Source organism: Thunnus thynnus, chromosome 8 (assembly GCF_963924715.1).
Source record: "Thunnus thynnus chromosome 8, fThuThy2.1, whole genome shotgun sequence".
Taxonomy (NCBI): Eukaryota; Metazoa; Chordata; class Actinopteri; order Scombriformes; family Scombridae; genus Thunnus; species Thunnus thynnus.
Window position 1 is genome coordinate 12,989,558 of NC_089524.1, and position 20,171 is coordinate 13,009,728.

A 20,171-nucleotide genomic window follows, 5' to 3' on the forward strand; every position below is an offset into this window, starting at 1 on the left:
AACAGTGATATAAACCCACATCCATTTAAAAAATGTGTGTTGACTTCTTGCTCTCTGTGTCTCTGTGTTTTTGCCGAGGGCTGGTTGATTCGTGCAGAATTGACAGTGTTTACTCGTTTCCCAGGCAGACCAGTCGCCTGTGGCAAAAACAGGTCAGGCGTTCCTTGGAAACTGCTTTTGCTGCCTGCTTGATAAACTTGTTTGTTGATTTTACTCAGGATGTGATGTTTAATGGCAGTCTGATGCCCTGTTATACTTCCATGGAATACATTTGTCACTGCCTTCCTCCCTGCAAAAGAACAAAGCACAAGAAAGTGTGAACGTTGAAAATTGATTTACCTTAAAGCTATACACTGTGAATGTGTGCAGAAACACGACTCATACATTATTCATCCACAGATGCTGAGCAATGACTTTCACTCGTCTTTCAACAATTACTTTTGACGCACACAAAGACAGCTGTAATTTGATTTGGGCCATTTTTTCAAATGCACAAAAAAGGAAATCGGATGTGCATATTTCATCACGTTATATGCCAAAAAATAACACGACAGATTGTCCCATCAAACCTTTTATCTTTTTCCATCGTCTCCCTTCATTTGGTGCTAAGGAACAGTAACTTAAGAATGGAGCTTCATTCTTGTTCCTCTTGGGAACAGTATGTGTGACAAAATAATCTCAACTCCAGAGAGAGCTGGACAATAGCATCCAATTATTCTGATTTATTATTTTGTTTAATTATTCAGTGATGTGATACAGTCACATTGTATGGTTTTAAACACTTATAGTTGGATTATTTTTTCAGATTGACTTATGTTTCAGGCTTTTTTCTTCTTCTTTTTTTTGCTTGACTATACTTGGTCAGGGCACATAATGTATATATATCTGTGTTAGGGATCAAACTTATGATATATTTTGAGCAGCCAAGTCTTGTCAATGCATAGGCTGCTCTGTCAAACTGATCTGCTTCCCAGTTAGTCTTAATTATGAATATTATCTTATCATACCTCGTGCTGTTTACTCTGCGTTTCCTACTGTTTACATATCTTACTGTTTATACTGCTACTAGTGTTCACACTGTATATATCTTATTGGATTCATATCACTCTGTTCATACTGTTCATTCTGTTAATACTGTTCATATTGTATATATCTTAGCATATTCATACCAGTGGCGGCTGGTGACTCAAAAAATTGGGGAGGACAGGAGGAAAACCAACATGGAATCTTACAACAAACCCCATCAAACTATATCATTGTCCCACCTGATGAAATCGGAGGGGTGGGGGGCAATTTTATATGCCAATAAAACAATTTGCTTGAGTGGTGAAAAGGCTGCTTCTTTAAAGACATTTAGCATATTGTTTCAGTGCTGAATACAAGAAACAATGAACACTAAAAACATTCACAGATCTAAAAGTGTAGGTTCACATCAGAAAGTATTAATGCACATATCAAATACATGACTTACACACTCTGATCTATATGCACGACATACAAAATATAGCCTAGTCTACAAAGCTGACATGTTAACACCTTAACAATAGGGGTGTTAACATGAACACAAAACTCACGGTTCGGATCGTATCGCGGATTTGAGTCACGGATCAGATCATTATTAGGATCAGCGAAAAAAAAGGGGGAGACAAATAAAACTTTGTTTTCCATTTATTCGTCCTTCCATGGATGTATAAAGAGTCCTTCAGGCTGCTACAACTAGCTAACTGTTGCATTGGCTAACACAAGGTGCTATCTACTGCTGCTACTCTGCCTTACAGTGGAGAGAATTGAAGATGAAATCTGTAAACTATCATTGGACCAACTCGATGTCAATATTGCATTCTGGTTGTTGATTTGTAAGGGAGGACAGCCTCCTTTGGAGCGTCATTTTACGTGTCATGGCCAATCACAGATTAGCATGAAAAAAAAAGAAATACATTAAGTCCAATGTAAGAGATCCCGCCCTGCGGAGGACAGCAGGCTGTCCTCCTCTTTTCATTGTGTCAGTACTTGTACTCTGTGCAGTGACAATAAAGTTGAATCGAATCTAATCCAATCTAATCTAATCTAATCTAATCTAATCTAATCTATGAATGCCATATAAACAGGAAATTAAAAATATTAATGACAACAATGTGAGGAATATCTTTTGTTATCTCTCCAGTGGCATCCCACTCACAAGAGACAAAGTGAACTGCATCCAAATGGCACAGACGGCCAGTTCGATCTGAACATCAGCCAGGACTGTTGCCTCACAGAAAGAAAGTCCAGCAAGGTCCTTCATTGTAGAGCTCGCATGTCGTCTCTGTCTGATACCTCCAGCAATTCCAATATTATTTCACACTAAAAGACAGTTCAGTATTAGGAAAATCAAACTGGAGCTGGTCTCTGGGTGCTGCACTGTGACAGTCACTGCTTCTAAATCAATATGATGGGACACCTTTGCCTGCATTTGACTAATTAAACTTAGCCTGAGGCAACTGCTGGTATGGAATAGAAATTACTTTCTGTTTATCTAATGTGCACAGAGATTTAAGAAAGGGGAAGCCTGTAATATAAACCAAGATCATTGCTCATTGTCGTGTGGCAATGTGCCATATCTTTCTGAGTAGCAAGCAATCACAACAGCAAATAGGGTTTCTTATCCATCTGGCAGCAACACAGCAATAGCTTGGTGATTGAACACTACAGGAGATGAGCAAAGCACTTCTTGTCCATGTGTATACAATGCTCACTGATTGAGTCAAGGTACAAAAGCTCAGAGAAATGAATGCAGTAGCTCTTGATAAACCTTGATAAATTACCAAACAATACATAGTGAATAGAATAGACATTTGTATTCCTGCCCTTGCAGTGACCTTACTCTTGTCAGAGGCTGAAGCATCAATCTGATTTCATTTGTTCTAGTGCTCCTCAAAGTGGTGAGACAGAGGGGAAATTGCACTTTGCCCTTGTTAATATTTTTCTCATGTCAAACTATAGAGCTCTAAAATGGCACACACCTGTGCCAATAGTTCTCCAAATTGCTGTTATATTAAAAACCTAGATTATCATCAACACTACCACAAAAATTTCAGGAAATAGATTTAGTTATCATGCAAAATTCACTTTAGAATTTATGATCAGCTTTCCGTATCTGCTGGTTTCATAATGGTGGCTACAAAGTCACTGAACGTCCCATATACAGTGAGTAAGAATGAGGGCGACACTTGTCACCACCTGAAGTCATGACAAAAGAGAGGATGCAAGCTAAAGGCAAATAATGAGTAATTTATATAAATAAAAAGTACAACAGTAAACACAAAACAAACTAAGAATATAATGGGATGTGATTGTTAGTAAAGTCAGTGGTGAGGGTGCGTGTATGCATGAGTGTAATATGTGTGAGGAAAAGATGTAGGATGGCTGAAAACAAAGCAACAATGTTCCAGGGGGGAAGAGAGCCTCTTGGCCAGAAATGCCGGTCACCGGGTGCTTCCAACTAGGATGATCGGCTCACCATCATCTGGGTTCCTGCTGCATTATAGAAACAACAGACAGACTATAAGAACAGGCCAAAGGACCACCACACACTAAACTAAATTTTAAACTTTTAAAATAATTCATGGACCACAAACTTCTCTAAAAGTAATATTCCTTTAACCGTAAAATGAAAAACAAATAAATGAAAAGTGGAAAGTAGTGGTACAGTACAGTAAAAAGAGGACCTTGTAAACTGATGGTACATACTAGAGGTCATCACAAGTTTGAAAGTTTGGAGCTGATTTGAAGAAACCAAACCTGACATGCATGAAAAGAAGAGACCCACTGTAAAACTGACCCGAGGTTAGTCAGACCAAGTATGAAATGGACACAAGGATACAATAATTAGATCCAATCCAGAATGTGGTTGAACCGAAGAGACACAGAACACCAACAATGGCGACCGCGTGATGCACCACCAATTAAAGAGCCGCCTCAGTCAAAAAGAGTGAAATACATGTCATTTTGCTCTGCACTTCACAGTCTCCATTATCTGTCTCACCTCATTTTAATCTTTTGATGGTTATGATGCACCATGAGATTGGTGCTAATAGCGAGATTGCTTGTATCTCTTCGGGTATTAGAGATATTGGCTCAGCAGAAAAAGAATGGGACTTTGCCCAGACCTGATTAGACTGAATATAATTTGGACTCTCCCCGACTCGAGTCATGGGTCCTGTGAAGTCATCTAGTGCTTAACTGTATTTCTGTTAACTGTACAGCATATATAGACATTAATCATTTGACAGATGATGCAAGAGGTGACAAAGTCCAAAGTTAACACAGTAGCATCTTTTATATAATACATTATGTTACTCTAAAATTAACATAAATTTGGGATTGTTGTAATGCTTTGAATTGGTGTCAGAAAGATATTTTCAGCTAATCGGCTATGACCGGTGAACGGCCTGGTCAGTCTGATATATCTGATTTTTTTGCAGATTATATTTTCCGCATTAGCTGCACTATGGTTCACGATGCATGCACAGCTGCTGTGGCACAGACAACACACACAACATGCACGTTGGTGTGGAAGTTCTTCAGCGTGAGTGAAGACACAAAGCTCGTAATTTGTAATACTTTAAGTCCAGAATAAGCAGTGGAGGAACAACCTTGAAAACATTTGGAACAACTAACTTATTTAGACACTTAAAAAACCATCACTGTGGTGAACATGCCCAATTTCAAGAAGAAAAATGTAAGTTATTTAAATAGGTAATGAACATACAATTGAATTTCAATTGTGTATGCTGTCGATTATAGTTCTTAGAAAGAACTATAATATAACTAAAAGAAGAAAGAAAGAAAATATATAAAGAAAGAAAATTATTTTTCTTATATAGAAAGAAAATTGGAATCGGCAGAAATCGGAATCGGCAGGTCAGATATTTAAATCGGAATTGGCCAAGAAAATTGAAATCTTCTCTATATTTTACTCCTGATTTCACAACACAATGAAAGTAGCCACTATGGACAACTGTAAACCTTTCCTTAACCTCAACTTGGCAGGATTTGGATTTACAGTTTTAATGGCAAAGTGTTTATTTGCTGCCTAAAGACAGTAGATTATACACACGAGTCTACAGTATATACAGTGAGAAGACTACAGAGGATAACACCAAAAAAGGATAAAGAAGACTAACTATATTCTTCATACTGACAGCAACATCTAGCACTGCGAGACGCATAAGCAATTTATTTAAATGCAGCTATTTTTGAAGTACTTGCCGCTCCACCTGCCGATTGCTTGTTGGCAACAGGTTAGTCGCCTTCACCCCCCCCCCCCCCCCTCCCCCCTCCCACCACCACCACCACCACCACCACCACCTCACACAGAAAAAAAAAACAAATCTGTAATATCTGTAATTGCTTTAGTTTGACCAGTAATATGAGAAGCAAGGACAACAGATCCGTTCCAGGAGCAAACAGGAGGCGGTAGCCATAATGACCCTGATTCGTCACATTGATAAAGATCTGTTGTTGTGTTGAGTCAAGGGGAATCTCAGTAACGATTAGTCAGACACAAGCAAAGAATGGGATTCATCTTGTTGTTTAAGCAGGAACGCCTGGCCATCTTGCACGGCAGCAAACAGTCATCTCCCTGTTGGTGTTATAAACCTGTTACAGCATGTTAATCATCGTCACATTATTGCCAAATTATTTGAATTATATTAGTTTACAAGCCAGAAACAAATGAGATCATGGTGGAGACGGTTAGTTCCTCCCATCTCACGTCTTGTGTTGGTTTTCTTTTTGTCTTGTAAAACATATTTTAAAAGGAAAAAGGTGACATAAGCAGCAGAATATTGGTCTAAATATCTAAACTTAAGTACTACTAGTGAAGTATTACAGTAATAACTTGTGTCTCTGTGCTCTATTGTGAGACCAGACTATATAAAGAGCCAAACACTCAAACGTTAGCATCTTGTTAGTAATAAGCCTGTTATGAATAAATTACTTCTTCTGAAATTGTATCAGAAGATGATTAACTCACAGTAATTTGAGTATTTGAGGTTAATTTGTTTCTGTCTACACAAAAATAAGCTTGTAGTATGCACACACGTCCAAACTGTGGAGGGCAGGTGCTGGTCTGGAAGTGAGCAAATGTTGAAATAAACGGATAAACAGCTCACACACTGCAGGGCTCTGCTGTCCACTCATAATTTATTGCACCATGGTGCAGTAAACCTCAGTGCAATAAATTATAAGTGGACATTGTATCCCTGCGGAGCTGTTTATCTCTTTATGTCTACAAAAAATTTAAATGGTTTTTGGAACCAGTTCTCGAGTAGCTACTGTTTAGTTTGTTGCAAAAAATATGACGCTGCCCTGTGCTACATTATACTAATGTATCAAAACAAATGTGTATTAACTGTTGTTGTTGTTGTTGTTGTTGCTTAGGGCTGCAACTAATTATTAACTGATTATTTTCATTGTTGATTAATCTGCATATTATTTTCTCCGTTAATCATTTAGCCAGCAAAATGTTGAAAAATAGTGAAAAAATAGCATTCACAATTTCTCAGAGGTCATGTTGATGCCTTCAGCTTAATTGTTTTGTCTGACTAACAGTCCAAAACCAAAAGATATTCAATTTAGTGTCATATCATAAAGAAAAATAGCAAATCATCACATTTGAAAGGCTGGAAGTGTAGAATTTGTGGCTTTTTTGCTAGAAAAATGACTGAAAAAATGAATTGATTATCAAAATAGTTGCTGATTAATTTTCTTTTGATCAACTAGTTGACTAATCGTTGCAACTCTATAGTTGCTTTATGTGAAATTGCTAATGGCTGTCTGTGTTATAAGCTCTGCACTTACAGTAATCAGAAAAAACTGTAGCCCTTTGCCTCAAGAGATTGTGTTAATGTGATTAAAGAAATAATTTATGTTTTCATTTATTCCTAACAGAATTAAGGCTGTATTAGGCAAGATTTGTATGTTAAAATACACCCACCTAAGCAGCCTAAATCACAAACTGTTGCTGTAAAGGGAAGGGTGCGTCGTGTCCCTGGGTTGAGATGCTGTTGATCAAATCTAATTAAGTTCTTATCTGTATAGTCACGATTTGGATATCTGATAAACACAAAAATAGACTGTTAAACTAAAGAGCAAAATTTAAATTCAGTTGTTATTAACTAAAAACCATTTTAACATGACGTGGAGTATTAACAACATATACAATAATGACACTCTGCAGATTGAACACAAATTACTGAAACCTTTCACCGAATCAGCTGCAAAGAGGAAGCAAATCTTATACATGTATTTTGAATCTGTATGTGATTAAAAGGTTTATGGAAATCCAAAAATGAAGTTTTGCATTACATTGTGCTCCTGCTGATTAGTGTCAGCTAGCTTTTGTCACCAGAAAACAATGTAATTTCTTGAGGGCTCTTCATTTGATGAGCAATAATTAATCTGTGTGAATAATAATTCAGCACTGTCACGCACGAGTTTGTTTTCTGTGGATTGTTTCTTATCTCTGGGAGAGGATCAGTAGACGTCTTCTGTTGTCTTCTTCCATGATTAGTTGCCAACTTCAACTTATCTGTATCCCCTCCAGAAGCAAGCTGTGCCACCATACAGAAGGTTTCCTCCCACCAGTGATATGATAATGATAATAATCATAACAATAATATTCCACAGAAATAATGGACTGAATGACATTAAACTGAATTAATTTCACAACTATGACAGACTATGATTTGATCATGAGACAATGATTACAAGGTTCTTCAGAGACGACATATTTCCTGCTTCTCCGTCCCTGAATTCAACTGCGGCTGAACATCAGGGTCAAAGTCATCGGCTTTGAAACGGTCCATGAGCATTTCAAGGGAGCTCAGGTAGCTAATGGGGAGTAGATTGCAGTGTCTAACCCTTTAGGTAATGGCTGTTTGTGTCTTGTAGGATTTTTCAGTCTTAGGTCTCTAGAGGGAAGTCTCTCGCTTTTCTTTTCACTCATTTACACTATGAGGTTTTCAGGTGCCACACCACACACAAACACACTATACTGTAATCCCCTGAAAAACCAACACTCTCAGTCATAAGGTGAACCCGGTGAACTCAACAACAGTCTAAACAAATAGCTTTTCTTAAAACTGAGCCATGAAGGAGGAAGGAAATACTTCAACCCTTTGATAGGAAGTCGTCTCTAATCTTGATTCATGAAGTCCTCTTTTCAGTGAAATCCTGACACTCGTTCAAGTCACAAAGCTTGAAAAATACTGGATGCACTCCATCTGGCCTTGATGGCAAAGGCGGGGATAACTGCTTAAGTGGCAGCAGCTGGTATGTTGAGTCCATGGCAGAATATCTATCACATGTTGAGCAAACAGTGGCCGGTGGTTTGGTAGAAACTGTGGTTATGTTCATTTTTAAGGGCAAGTTGTACCAAGGAGTGCTAGGAAATGGTAAATAACAGGTCGGGCATCAGCCAGAAACTCAAAATCACGAGTTTGTTACTGAAAAGAAGTTAATTGCATTGGTGGCCTATTCATTAGCTCATAGAAATGTCTCCAATAACAATTAATTAATTGATTTCTTGTTCTGGTTTTACTAATTTTGTCATCTTTACTTCCTGGTTTAAAGGCTTGGTAATAAATGTTATGTTTTGTCCTTAACACCGACTTAGGCAAATAAAACAACTTTGGTTAGTTAACTAGTATGATTAGATAAAGGTTAAGTAAAGTTTTGGTCATTTTTTACAAAAATTTAAAGGTCACCCCACTGAAAATGAGTACTTCCCTCTCAGAAGACTTTCTACCCGTAACATCCTTCACTGCAATGTTTCATATGACCCTGTAATGTTTTGAATATGAAATGCACACAATGCTAATAAACTGTGCCATATAACAAATAAGATTAATGTAGAAACCTTTTCCCGTTAATGTTACAGATGTCAGATGAAGAAAAATAGCACATCAAGCTTTTAAAATGTCATGGTATTTCTTAACTTTCATGGGAGAGAAATTGCCGATGGAATAAAAATCGTTCTCCCAAAAGGCTGAGAACCCCCTAATGCTCCGACCTTTTGGTGACAACCAGCCTCTCACCCAGGGTCTTCATACAGCATGGGGAACAAAAGTGTGACCTTCTGGTTGAAACATCATCAATGAACCGCCACCCTTGGGACTGTCAAAAGGTTTGCTCATCCCTGAGTTCCCCCTTGTATTGGATTAGCTCTTCCTCCCTGCAGCGTCTTGTGAATGGATGCTTAACCTTTCCTGCAGTTTGTTTGGTGTGAATAATATGGAGAGAGTATGATACTAGTCTCTAAGGAGAGTGTTTGCAAAAATTGTAGTTTTGAAAACAGGATGAAATTTGATAGATGGAAAACATCACATATGAATGAGATTATAAGTTAGACATTCACGATAGACCAGTACCTGGCGCTCAAAGGCCTCAGTAATTCAGTCAGGTATGTTTTGCGTTACATACCTTGTTTTCTTATTTGTTTTCTCCACACAATTTTTTCCATCCTACCCAAGATTTAGGCCAATCCTATGTTTTGTTTTGCCTTGAATTGGAGAAGCTTAGATAAATCTTATAACTGTATTTTGAAAAAGTCACATTTTAATGACATTTTTAAACCGTCTAGTGCATATTGTTTACATATACGATGACGCATTCTCTTGAAAACTTTCCCAGATAACTTGAAGGTTGTCTGGACCACCTGTCAGGCTGTTCTCAGTGCTGCCGATGATCAAACATGTAGTGAAGCAGGGTGGAAACAGAAGCATATTGGACATGTGTAAATGAAAACTCCTCAGCTTTAGTAACACATACTGGTGTTACTTTCCTCACTATCCAGTGTTGAATTATTCCACATCCCCTCCCAGCAGCGAAGAACATATGCAGTTTCTAATTATGGCAAATACCCCAAAGTGGTCCAAATACTGTTCGATCTACAGCAGATCTAATAATTCAGGTCTTCTGAATTTAAGTTACTAAATAATTACTAAAAGTGACTTAATCTTAATGCTACAGTGCTCAATGTTTCATGGTTAACATTTTACCTGGTGTAGAACAAAAAAATGCCTTGACTTCAATGTGATTATTTAATTTCTTCACAATTAATTTATGTTACTAAGCACTTTCCTGCGGTATTGTGATAAAAAGCCACCCTTTTCACCATTTTGTGCTGAAAAATTAAGCACAAAAAACTGCTAATTGTACAGAGAACAGTCAGTGTTTGAATGTTGTCTGTGTATGAAAACTTCAGACATAGGACAAGACAGGCTATAACACGTATCAGTCATATTTTAATCAAACAAATTAAATCTCAGAAATGGCCACAGAAATGTTTTAATCTACTTCCTGGGCCACTGAATCTGTCCTGGTGCCAAACTGAGGGGTGAGGTAATGAAAACGTTGTGAACATTATTGATTGAGAGGTTTTCAGTGCAGGCCGTTTTTGTTCTTTTGGAGCCCAGCCCATCTTTTCTCACCAGGTGATATGTTTTCATGGAGGTCTGACTTTCTGGTCAGCTGAGTGGGGCTTAAAAACCGCCTGGTGGATTTGGAGATGCTGGTAGTGGGAAGTCGATCCTCTATCAGTGAATCACAGATGGATATCTTGACTGCTGTGAAAAACAGAAGAGCTGTAATGTGAATTTGTGGTTTAAAATGAGATAGGTTAGGTAAGAAGTATATAATAGGATGAACACTGACTGCATCACTTGCTAAGGCAACAAAACATCACATTTTCAAGTCGTATAGCTTTGCAGAAAAGGCCTTTTTTACACTCTTAGCGCTGCCTTTGTAGAGCAGAGCTGCTGAGAGGCTGACACATCATTAGGACAGAGGGTGTTAACATGGGTGTCATGTCTTACTGCAATAATATTCAGAATTTGATTTCAGTATCATAACTTTTATAACACTTTATTAACAAGGCAGGCTGACAAAGTTCACACTCTGACAGGAACAGAAGTACATAGTAGTATTTCATGTTATTGTATAATATACGAGAGGACAAAATTATGCTGTATAGTTCAGTGGAGTGGTGTGAGTGTGTCCCAAGTGTGAAACACTTCTTGCTTAGAAAATCACTTTTACTGTCCACTATTATTATGATCTTGACTCCAGGACACTTACTTAAATGCTAAATTACACTCATTGAAATACGTCTGTCAAGCCTATGTGAGGCAGGTTCATGACCATAAATGGCAAAAACAAAACTAACTGCTGTCAAATGGTGCAGAAAGAATCAAAGATCACTTGAAAATATGCCTTCACAAAGCTGTGATATCTTAACTCACATCTTCTATTTAAAATACAAGGGCAGTAGATTTAGGGAATGGCAATTTAGCAAAGGGATTGTTGTTTGTCTTTTTCCTAGGGGATGATGTCATCTCTCATCCCCTGTCAGACTTGACCCTGAGAATAGTGACGACTCGACCGTATCAGACCACATCGTCCACGTGTTGTTTGTGTTTCCCTTCAAACCTTTGTGACTGTTTACTTTTGCCTCTTGGTTTTGTTAGCAGTGTTGCCAAGGAGTGTTTGTTGATAAAACCAACACGGGAACAGTTTCTTATAAAAACAAGGCAATGTTTGCAGAGCAGTGCTTTTGTTCTTTTCTTTCAACAGCAGATTGAGTCATATAGAGTAAAATTGCATCTCCATCTTCAACTTCTGTTTACAGTACTTTTTTATTACAAATGCATTTAACAGCACAAGCTTAGTGGTTGCAGCTTCAGAGGCAACCAAGGACACCAAGTGGAAGTAAAGCCTCAGCAGACGTCCTGTTTGAATAACAACATACTGTTTGCCATCGAGGAGCTCCCGGTTGCCTAGGAGATGCAGCAGACCCTGACAGACAGTTAGATCTGATGCAGTGTGATGAGGGATAGGATGGCTTTTTCTAGCTGACAGTCAGGCCCCGGCATTCATTAGCAGAGCCACATCACCCAATCCAAGAGTTGAGGTCAGTTGAACCTGTAAACAATTGAGACACATTGACGGTGCTTATTCTACTGAAGCTTGTTTGCTAATAGACAGTTTAGTAAAATAGGACACAATTTCTATTAGAATGATGTAATGTAGTTTTGTATTGTAGTGTATAGATGAACCCAGGTTGAAGGCGGAAGTAAACTAGTCATCATTACTGCAGTGGCACCTGACCAGTAAACCGTTATAACACTGTAAAGGATCCACCTTTATTAAGAGGTCTGTCCAGGAGATCATGTACAGCTGGTTATATGATGAAACTTGTTGAAACACTACACTAATGAAAACATAAATTTCTGCCAAGTCCGTTCCACCAGATGCCACTAAATCTTACACACTGCACCTTTTAAAATAAATGTTAGAATCTATAAAACAGGGATCAGTAAAAACTCAAATAAAACATCTGCTTACACAGGGTCCAGCGATGATGAGCGCTACATAGCATTTCTCTTGCTAGAGACCCTTTCCTGGCCGAAATTCCACTTTCCACCATCATGTGTTTCCATTTTTTTTATTAAATTATACATTTCCGGTCATTACAATGCAAGAAATCATAGAGTTTGATGATTTAAATCATAAACCGGCATGAAATTCATGCTGGGTTTAATTAGCTGCTCCAGACAACACTTTTACTTTCATACTGTGGAGGTTGACAGAAGCTTGTGTCATGATTAATTTCAGACTAGTGCTTTGAAACTGAATAACTTTCACAGCCACGCAGGCTACCTTCATCTGCCAATACCCAAACATCTCTGCTTTCACTGTACAAAATATGTAAATGTGTCCCACTCTGCCACAGCAGTAATGACAGCGAAACTTGAGAGTTAAACACATATATCAGCTGCCAGATTCATCTATTGCATCATAAACCTTTGTTTTTAAAATTGCTAAGCACAGTCACGACTTTCATGCACTAACAGCATTTGTTATTTGATATATGACATGATAAATGCTTTGGTGAAACAACAAAAAACAACAATTCTAAGAGCTGCCAACAGGTTTCATGAGAAACATGGACAGCTCTTATATATGATTGCTTGTCTTATTGGAGTGCTGTACTTCAGGCTTATACCTCAGAAGGGTGGCACACTGTTTTTTATATTCATGGGAAAAACTCAGAGAAGACTCAGAGAAATATTACTGTTTTTAATGTTGTTTTTCTGTGGCAGAGCCTGCTGCATAAATCTGCAGCTAAGAATGTTATTAGTGTCAGTTGTGATAAAGTCCTCCACACCCTGAAACAGCATAATGCAAATCCTTTTTTTTTTTTTTTTCAAAGAAATTACCAATTAAGGCTTAATGAGCTGAGACGATAACTCACAACTACAAGTTGTAGGCTGTTAGTTAGTTGTGGGAAGCGGTATTTGGTTGCATGATTAACCCTGTGTACAAATGTCTGTCAATTAAAAAAAAATCAAGTTTGAATGAATGATAGCAAACATGTAATTTGATTAATTATTTACTACATTAATTATTAATTAACTACATTGTATAATTGATGTAGTTCTATTCATTGTTGGTACTTCTGCTTCACACGAGTGAAACGCTGGTGACACATGACTGCAGATTTGTTGTTTTGATAATGTTTCTGTACGGCAGTTGGAATTTTTAAAGGTAGCAAATGGCTTTACTTTTACCCAGATTTTTCCATCTGTGGTGTTGAACCAAGCAGCAACTACCACAGCTTAAGGCTGAAGCCAACGCCAAGTCTCTTAAACTGCCGCCGACGGCCGCTAGATGCTGGCTCCAAAAAATCCCAAGCTCCAATTGACTCTCATTCAAAAAGCGTCAACCTCTCTCTAGAAATACTAAGTCAATAATTTAGTCATTATGGTCTCAATCTAAAGACTTATAGTAGCTTTCATGTCTGGCTCGTGGGCATTGATTGACAATTCACTCACCTGCTGCTCTCCCTGGTTCTGGGACTCTGAGTCCTGAGTACTCAGACGGAGTCGGACTATTGTTGCAATATTTCTGTAAGTTTAATGTTACTTGATAACGATACCTGCCCTGTTAGCACAATTTAGCTAAAGAAGCTAATGTTAGCCCAATGTTACCCGCTCAATGTTCCCAGTAAGCTACCGATTGTTTTGGTTCAAGTTAGCGGGGCGTGTTTCACTTTTTAAACATACTTTAAGTTTTTGCAAAGGAAAAATACATAAAGGTAAAGAGAACAGTTTCAATAAAATACATAATTAACAATAACAATAATAATACATCAAGATAATAATACATATCATCAGCAATAATAAATACAGGGCATAAATTACAATGTTAGCAAGGTCGGTGCTTTAACTTTTTAAATATATACTATACTATCATGCTAAGTTTTGCACAGGGAGAAATTATATATACATACAAGTAAAGAAAACAGCTTCACTAAAACACACAATCAACAACAATGACAATACAATCATCAGTCTTAATCAGTAACATAATAAAACATCATCAGCAACAATACATCATTAATAATAGTGATAAATAAATTTACAATGTTGACAAGTGCCAAGATCTGAGTCTCTTTCGTCTGATGTCCATTGTTCTTTGTCTTTTCAGTTCAGTTACTATTTGTTTAAAGACAACATCACTTGTAATAGTGGCTTGATGAAGGACAACAATACACCTTGTCTTCAAGTGTGTTGAGACTCAGCAGCCACACATTTCTCCATTTAGCGTCTGCAGGTTAGGCTAACCCATTGTTGCTAACTTAAGAGCTAACCCCCTTCACTTTTCCAGCAGTTGGGGAAACAACAGACGTGACTTTTCTTAGTCTTGACAAGCTGCAGGATTTATTAACTGACACACTGTAGTCTGTACTGTACATTTACTGTCAGATTGACAACTTACTGCTAACCTTTTCCTCTGCTCCGCTCGCATTCACCGCCACTTTTCTGCCGCTCGCTCTCTCGCTCAACCACTCACTCACTGCCCTATTCCTTAAAAGGAGCTAAGCTACCAAGAGTTTCTCAGGCAACAACACAGACGTTAACTCACGTTTCAAAACAGCGCTGCTCAGAATCAAGTGGCGTTGTTTTTGGCATTTAAAAACATTTTTTTGGCCTGGTGGGGGGTTCTCGTTGGCTCTCGTTGGGAAACACTATGTTCTACCTCATAGATCCTCACAGTGCACTCAATCTTCATCAGGAAAAATTGTGAGGCGGTAGAAAGATTTTGTTTCAGATCACTGCTGTATTGAGACTAAACATTCAGTGTTGTGTTTCTTGTGAATTTTCGATTATCTTTAGCATCATAATTGGTTTTCAACCCTGAATGCTGACTGCAAAATATGATGAATGAGTCATTTTGAATGAACAGTAACCTTTCGCAGCGACTGTCCTAAATTAATGAATGACTAATCCTTAATTTAATACTTTTAGCATGAAATCCATGCCTCACAAATGGAACGTTAATCTAAATATAAAAGTGCTCAGTTTGAATGTACCAAAGACTTAAAAACCATTTCTCATATTTTACCACTCAGGTGTGCAGTGAAGTAAAAGTGCTGAAATATTTTTGAAATTTTGTCTTAAATTAGTGTTTAATATTGATATTCTGTGGTGTTAGTTCTAGTCTATCATTTAGTGACCCAAACACAAACATTTGAACATAGATGAACATAGACGGATATAAATGGGGGAATGTGATCTGCAGTCATTTGACCAGCAGGAACGTGTCGACAGCCTGCTGAGAGTCTCTACAACATAGGATGCTGGCTTTGATCCCAGCTCTTGGCCTTTTCCAGAGGAAGTTGTCCAGAATGAGCCTCTTCATGTTCCTGGCTCTGCTTCCCCAGGAGCTAGCTGGGACTTGATGGCTCCATCTGGACAGGTTTACCATCACTCTGTGCATCTCTCTTCACTCTGAAACCTAATCATATCTGTTTTTCCTCCTTTACCTTTTACATTTTCATTACAATGTAGGTATTTAACACGTATACTTTTTTCAAGTTTATCAGCAGATTTATCCTAGATCCTTTATTTATTCCTAGATCAATGTTATGAGCAACTAGTAGAAAAGGGTGCAACAAGTATACACAGTAGATGGAACATATACATTTTCTTGTGTTACTATGTTAAAAAAAATCCTGTGTTAAAGTGTAAATCTGGTGATATTTTATACTTATTGTCATAAATGTGTATGAAAAGACTAAAATTAGCATCATATTTTTCCTAATAACAAACATTGCCTGCATAGCCAAAGCTTGGCATGCAGTAGTTTAGGTGAAAAGTGGTTCTCTGTTCATCTTCCAGCTATGTGCAGCTGAAATAGGTGTTTTTTTCTGAACAAGGACAACAAACTTTTGAGAAAAAAAGAACTGGAACACACTGATAGATATGCAACCTTTGATAGTGCAAACAAACCAACATTTTAACACCACTGTGTCTTCATCAGAGCCAAAATGGACAAAGACAAATAGGCAAGTACAAAAAAAAAAGGCAAATACAAATATAGTCAACCCCGAGCAGGTGTACAATTGTCATAATTGGATAATTGGTTGAATGATAATTGATCTAAGGGCAAGAGGTGCCATAGCCAATGTCCAAGTGCAGCACCCTAGATAGCATATGGAAGTGGGCCACTTCAGGCAATGATGTGGCACTGCTAGCCTGTAAAATAGCAACTATGGCCCAAATATCCCATATCAAATGTGGGCCTTTTTTGGTAAAGATGTGGTGCTCTCAGGTATGTGTATTCTGGATGTGGGCCAGTTCTGGTTTATCTGGTTTGTTCTTGGTTGACGTATAGCTTGCTTGTGGCCCAGATCTGGGAAACAGGAGCGGTTTGTGGGCCGGATGAAAGTGCCAAAAGTGTCGGGTGTGGGCTGGACCTGGGCCACAGCAATTTTGCTATCTGGTACCCCATCAAGCATCCATCAAATATAATCGTTGAGACATAGTTCAGCAATAAGGCTTGCCCGATTGCCCGAGGCGAATAAAATGCCATGTTGGGCTAGTAAATCTAGCACCTTGATATAGTTTATTGTTCTATGGATTTCCATTTTTATCCAAAAATTATAAACTTGCCAAAATACAGGTTGTTCTTAATCCTTCTCCTGTTGGTGATTTACTTTTGGTTGGTTTATATGTTTGCCTGACACTTAAGTTACAGTGCATGCATGTTTAATTTTAATTGATTCTTATTAATCATTTCATCAGTGTGGATTGCAACACCCATAGTGGCTGTAATTGTCTTTGGTTATGTGTCTCTAACTCTCAGTTCCTTATAATGAAATTTGGGTAAATATCCAGCGATAATGCATTATTTCTTTTTTTATTACTGATTTCATCTCATTGGATTAGATATCTTGGAGTTCATAATTGGAATAAGCTAATTGTTGACTGTGGGTAGCTATGATTCATGTCGCTTTGAAAATCAAACTTAATATCGGATATTGTCTACAGTGACAGTATTCTCTAAACAGATGTGACTGCGGCAGAGACAGTAACAGCTGCCAGAGGTCGCTAAAAGAAGCCGTTTTGAAGCAGCAGCTGAATCGTTACTGTTGTTTTGTTTTTTTAACATATGTTTATAGGCATTTTTTTGTCTTTAATAGAGAGCTGATAGTCGAGGCAGGAAACAGAGAGAGAGAGAGAGGGGTATGACATGTAACAAAGGTCCCAAGCTGGAGTCGAACCAGGGGCATTGTGGTTGTTTGTGCTCTAACCATTTGGCTGCCAGGGCGCTCTGAACTGTTATTGTTTTAATACTGTATAATCGATTCTTACAGTAGCTCCAGTAGATATTTTGTGTATTGTTAACTTTTGGGGGGTGCTAACCTTTATTTAAATTGTCAAAATGTCTGTTCATCTGTGCTTTAAGACACACACTCACTAATGGATGTTCAGATGTACATTTTTTAAATGCCACCAGTAATGAAACTCTCTGAGAAAACATTAATAGATAATGCTGTAGATACATCTTCGCAGTGAAAAGGCTGAATTTGATGGTTGTGCTGAAAAATTTCTTTGTGTAAGCAGGATGCTGTAATCAAGTTAATCTTGTGTATAAATTAGATTAAGCCATTTTCTCCTTGATGGAGTGAAAGTATCAGTTGTTCAGCCTCCTTCCCTTTAACACCCTGGCATCTGTCATTCATCTTGATGAACTCTCATCAATCATAAGACTGCCTAGACATACAGTCCTGTATTTAGTCTGAACAATGCAAAAAAGTCAAAACATGTTTAAGTGTTAAATTGATTTAATCTGATTAGATGCCCGTTGAAAGGTCAGTGGCAAACAAGATTAAGGTTTTAATAATATGAATTTTAAACATAATGACCAATTGTGAAACCAGCAGCGCCCATGTTGGCCCTGCTATGAGGCTCAGTATCATTGTTCTTTCCTTGAGAAAACCAGGGCTCATGCTGGTATGCAGTGATGCTGTCGGTGTCGTCAGTTGGCAGCAACACACATCAGCTGCATCATGTAGTATTGCGTTATTCGATGGGCATTATTTGGCACACACCGGACCTTCCAGACTGAATGTACGTAGCCAGGATGTTCTGATGCAATAAGCAAACTGATAAAAGAGCCGTTTGTCTGGACAGTTGTTGCAACACAGGAGAGTGGGACATCATAGCGTGCTGAGACGCTTCCAGGCTTACATAGAAAACAAAGGGTGTGGGTGTTTTATCCTGCATCATATGCTGCCAGTGTGTGTTGTATTTAAAGCTGAATATAACTTCCATGGTGGGTGAAACTGAACTTCACCATTTTCCGAACATTAAAGCTGCACTGTGTTTTGTTCTGTTTTATTTTCGTCATGCTTTTTTGTTGTTGTTGTGATTTCCAACTCTTTGGCTAAAGGCTTCACTTTGAAAACCACTCCCAGCTCACTGCTGGCCACAGCTACAGGTCTCATTCATACAAAATGATTAATAGGAATGGGAATATATAAGATTTTATCGATGCCAATGCCATTAACGATTCTGCTTATCGGTCCGATTCTTTATCGGTTCCTGATCGATTTTTTTGTGTGGAAAAAAAGTAGGCCTACACAGGTTTTCAGTGTTAATGTAACTGTTTTATCATCTCCACTGTATCAATGACCTTGCATACTGATGAATATATGAAACATAACTGATAGTTCACCGCATTAACTAATGAATTAATTAATTTGAAAGCATCTTACAATCTCGTGCCTGTATGAGAAGAACAAACTGAGGGCGAGGCAGAGTGCTCCGCTGTGTTGTCAACGTCATGTCTCCAGCAGTGGAGAGCAGCCTCTCTGCTGCGAGACGCTGAGCGGGCTCAGGGTTTCTGAGTTATTTTCTTCTTGTTTTCTATTCTCTTTTCTTTTTCTCACCTCAGAGTTGGTTTACGTCGTTTAATGCTGCAGCGTGTGTTGGTCAGCTGGTCTCATCTTGTTTGTTACTACTGGAGTTCCCTAACGTTAGTCTCTGTGTGGCGGCGTAGAAAGTTCACAATATAGTTCACGTTCATCTTGCAAAGGTAATTATTTAGTCATTAAATCAAAACATGCTGAAAACTGCTGCCTTATTTGAAGATGAACTATAAGATAGCCAAATATAACTGTGGTGTGTGCACGCTGTAGACAGTCTGGAGGCTGTTCTGTCAACACGACGTCTGGGCATCGATAAGAGGAAATGATAAGCTCAGAGGCATACGATCTGATGGATTGGACAATTTGGAACTGGTTCTCGATTCCCTAATGGTTAACACTCCAAAATGTCCCGAGCATCACTGATAAGCAAAGAGAATTAGCGTGTTTATTGTGAAAAAAGTATGTAGTATGTAGCTTTAATCATCTATCTTTTTTGTTAAGTCTGTATCAGAAGAGTATTACAAGTTTTGTCCTTGAAAATTCTTTTTAGGTTTTTCATTGTTTTTGTGTTGAACTGCTGCCTACTTCTAGATCCACTTAAATCCAAATAACCTCAAATATCCTATCACCTACTGTGAAAGCATTGGTCTCTGTTATCCACTCCACTGCAGCACCACTGCAGCACCTGAAGGGTCATTCATTATGGAAGCTCAACGGCTGAAAATACACACACTTTAGAAGGAAATCTCTTTTTATTAAAAACACAGCCTTGAGAAAGAGCCTTTCAATAGGAGCTTCTGCTGGCTGAGGAAGAGAGAAATGAGTTTATTAAATGATGTTGTATTTATGTAGTTAGGTTGTTTCCATCCCTTTTTAATAAAAGTGCTTGGCTGAGTAGGTGAGAGACTCT

At 38.1% G+C, this 20,171-nt stretch overlaps 1 protein-coding gene and 1 long non-coding RNA gene across 4 annotated transcripts in view; one reads left to right on the plus strand and one right to left on the minus strand.

The window, feature by feature from the left end:
• LOC137187590 (3',5'-cyclic-AMP phosphodiesterase 4C-like) overlaps positions 1-20,171 on the plus strand; it is a 118,001-nt gene that overhangs the window by 38,140 nt on the left and 59,690 nt on the right. The gene's annotated exons all lie outside the window — the stretch shown is intronic.
• Positions 9,926-14,886, minus strand: LOC137187597 (uncharacterized). The gene is made up of 3 exons (XR_010929244.1): positions 14,831-14,886; positions 11,792-11,964; positions 9,926-10,610 (listed from the first exon to the last, which is right to left on the minus strand). It is a non-coding gene; the product is annotated as an uncharacterized lncRNA (long non-coding RNA).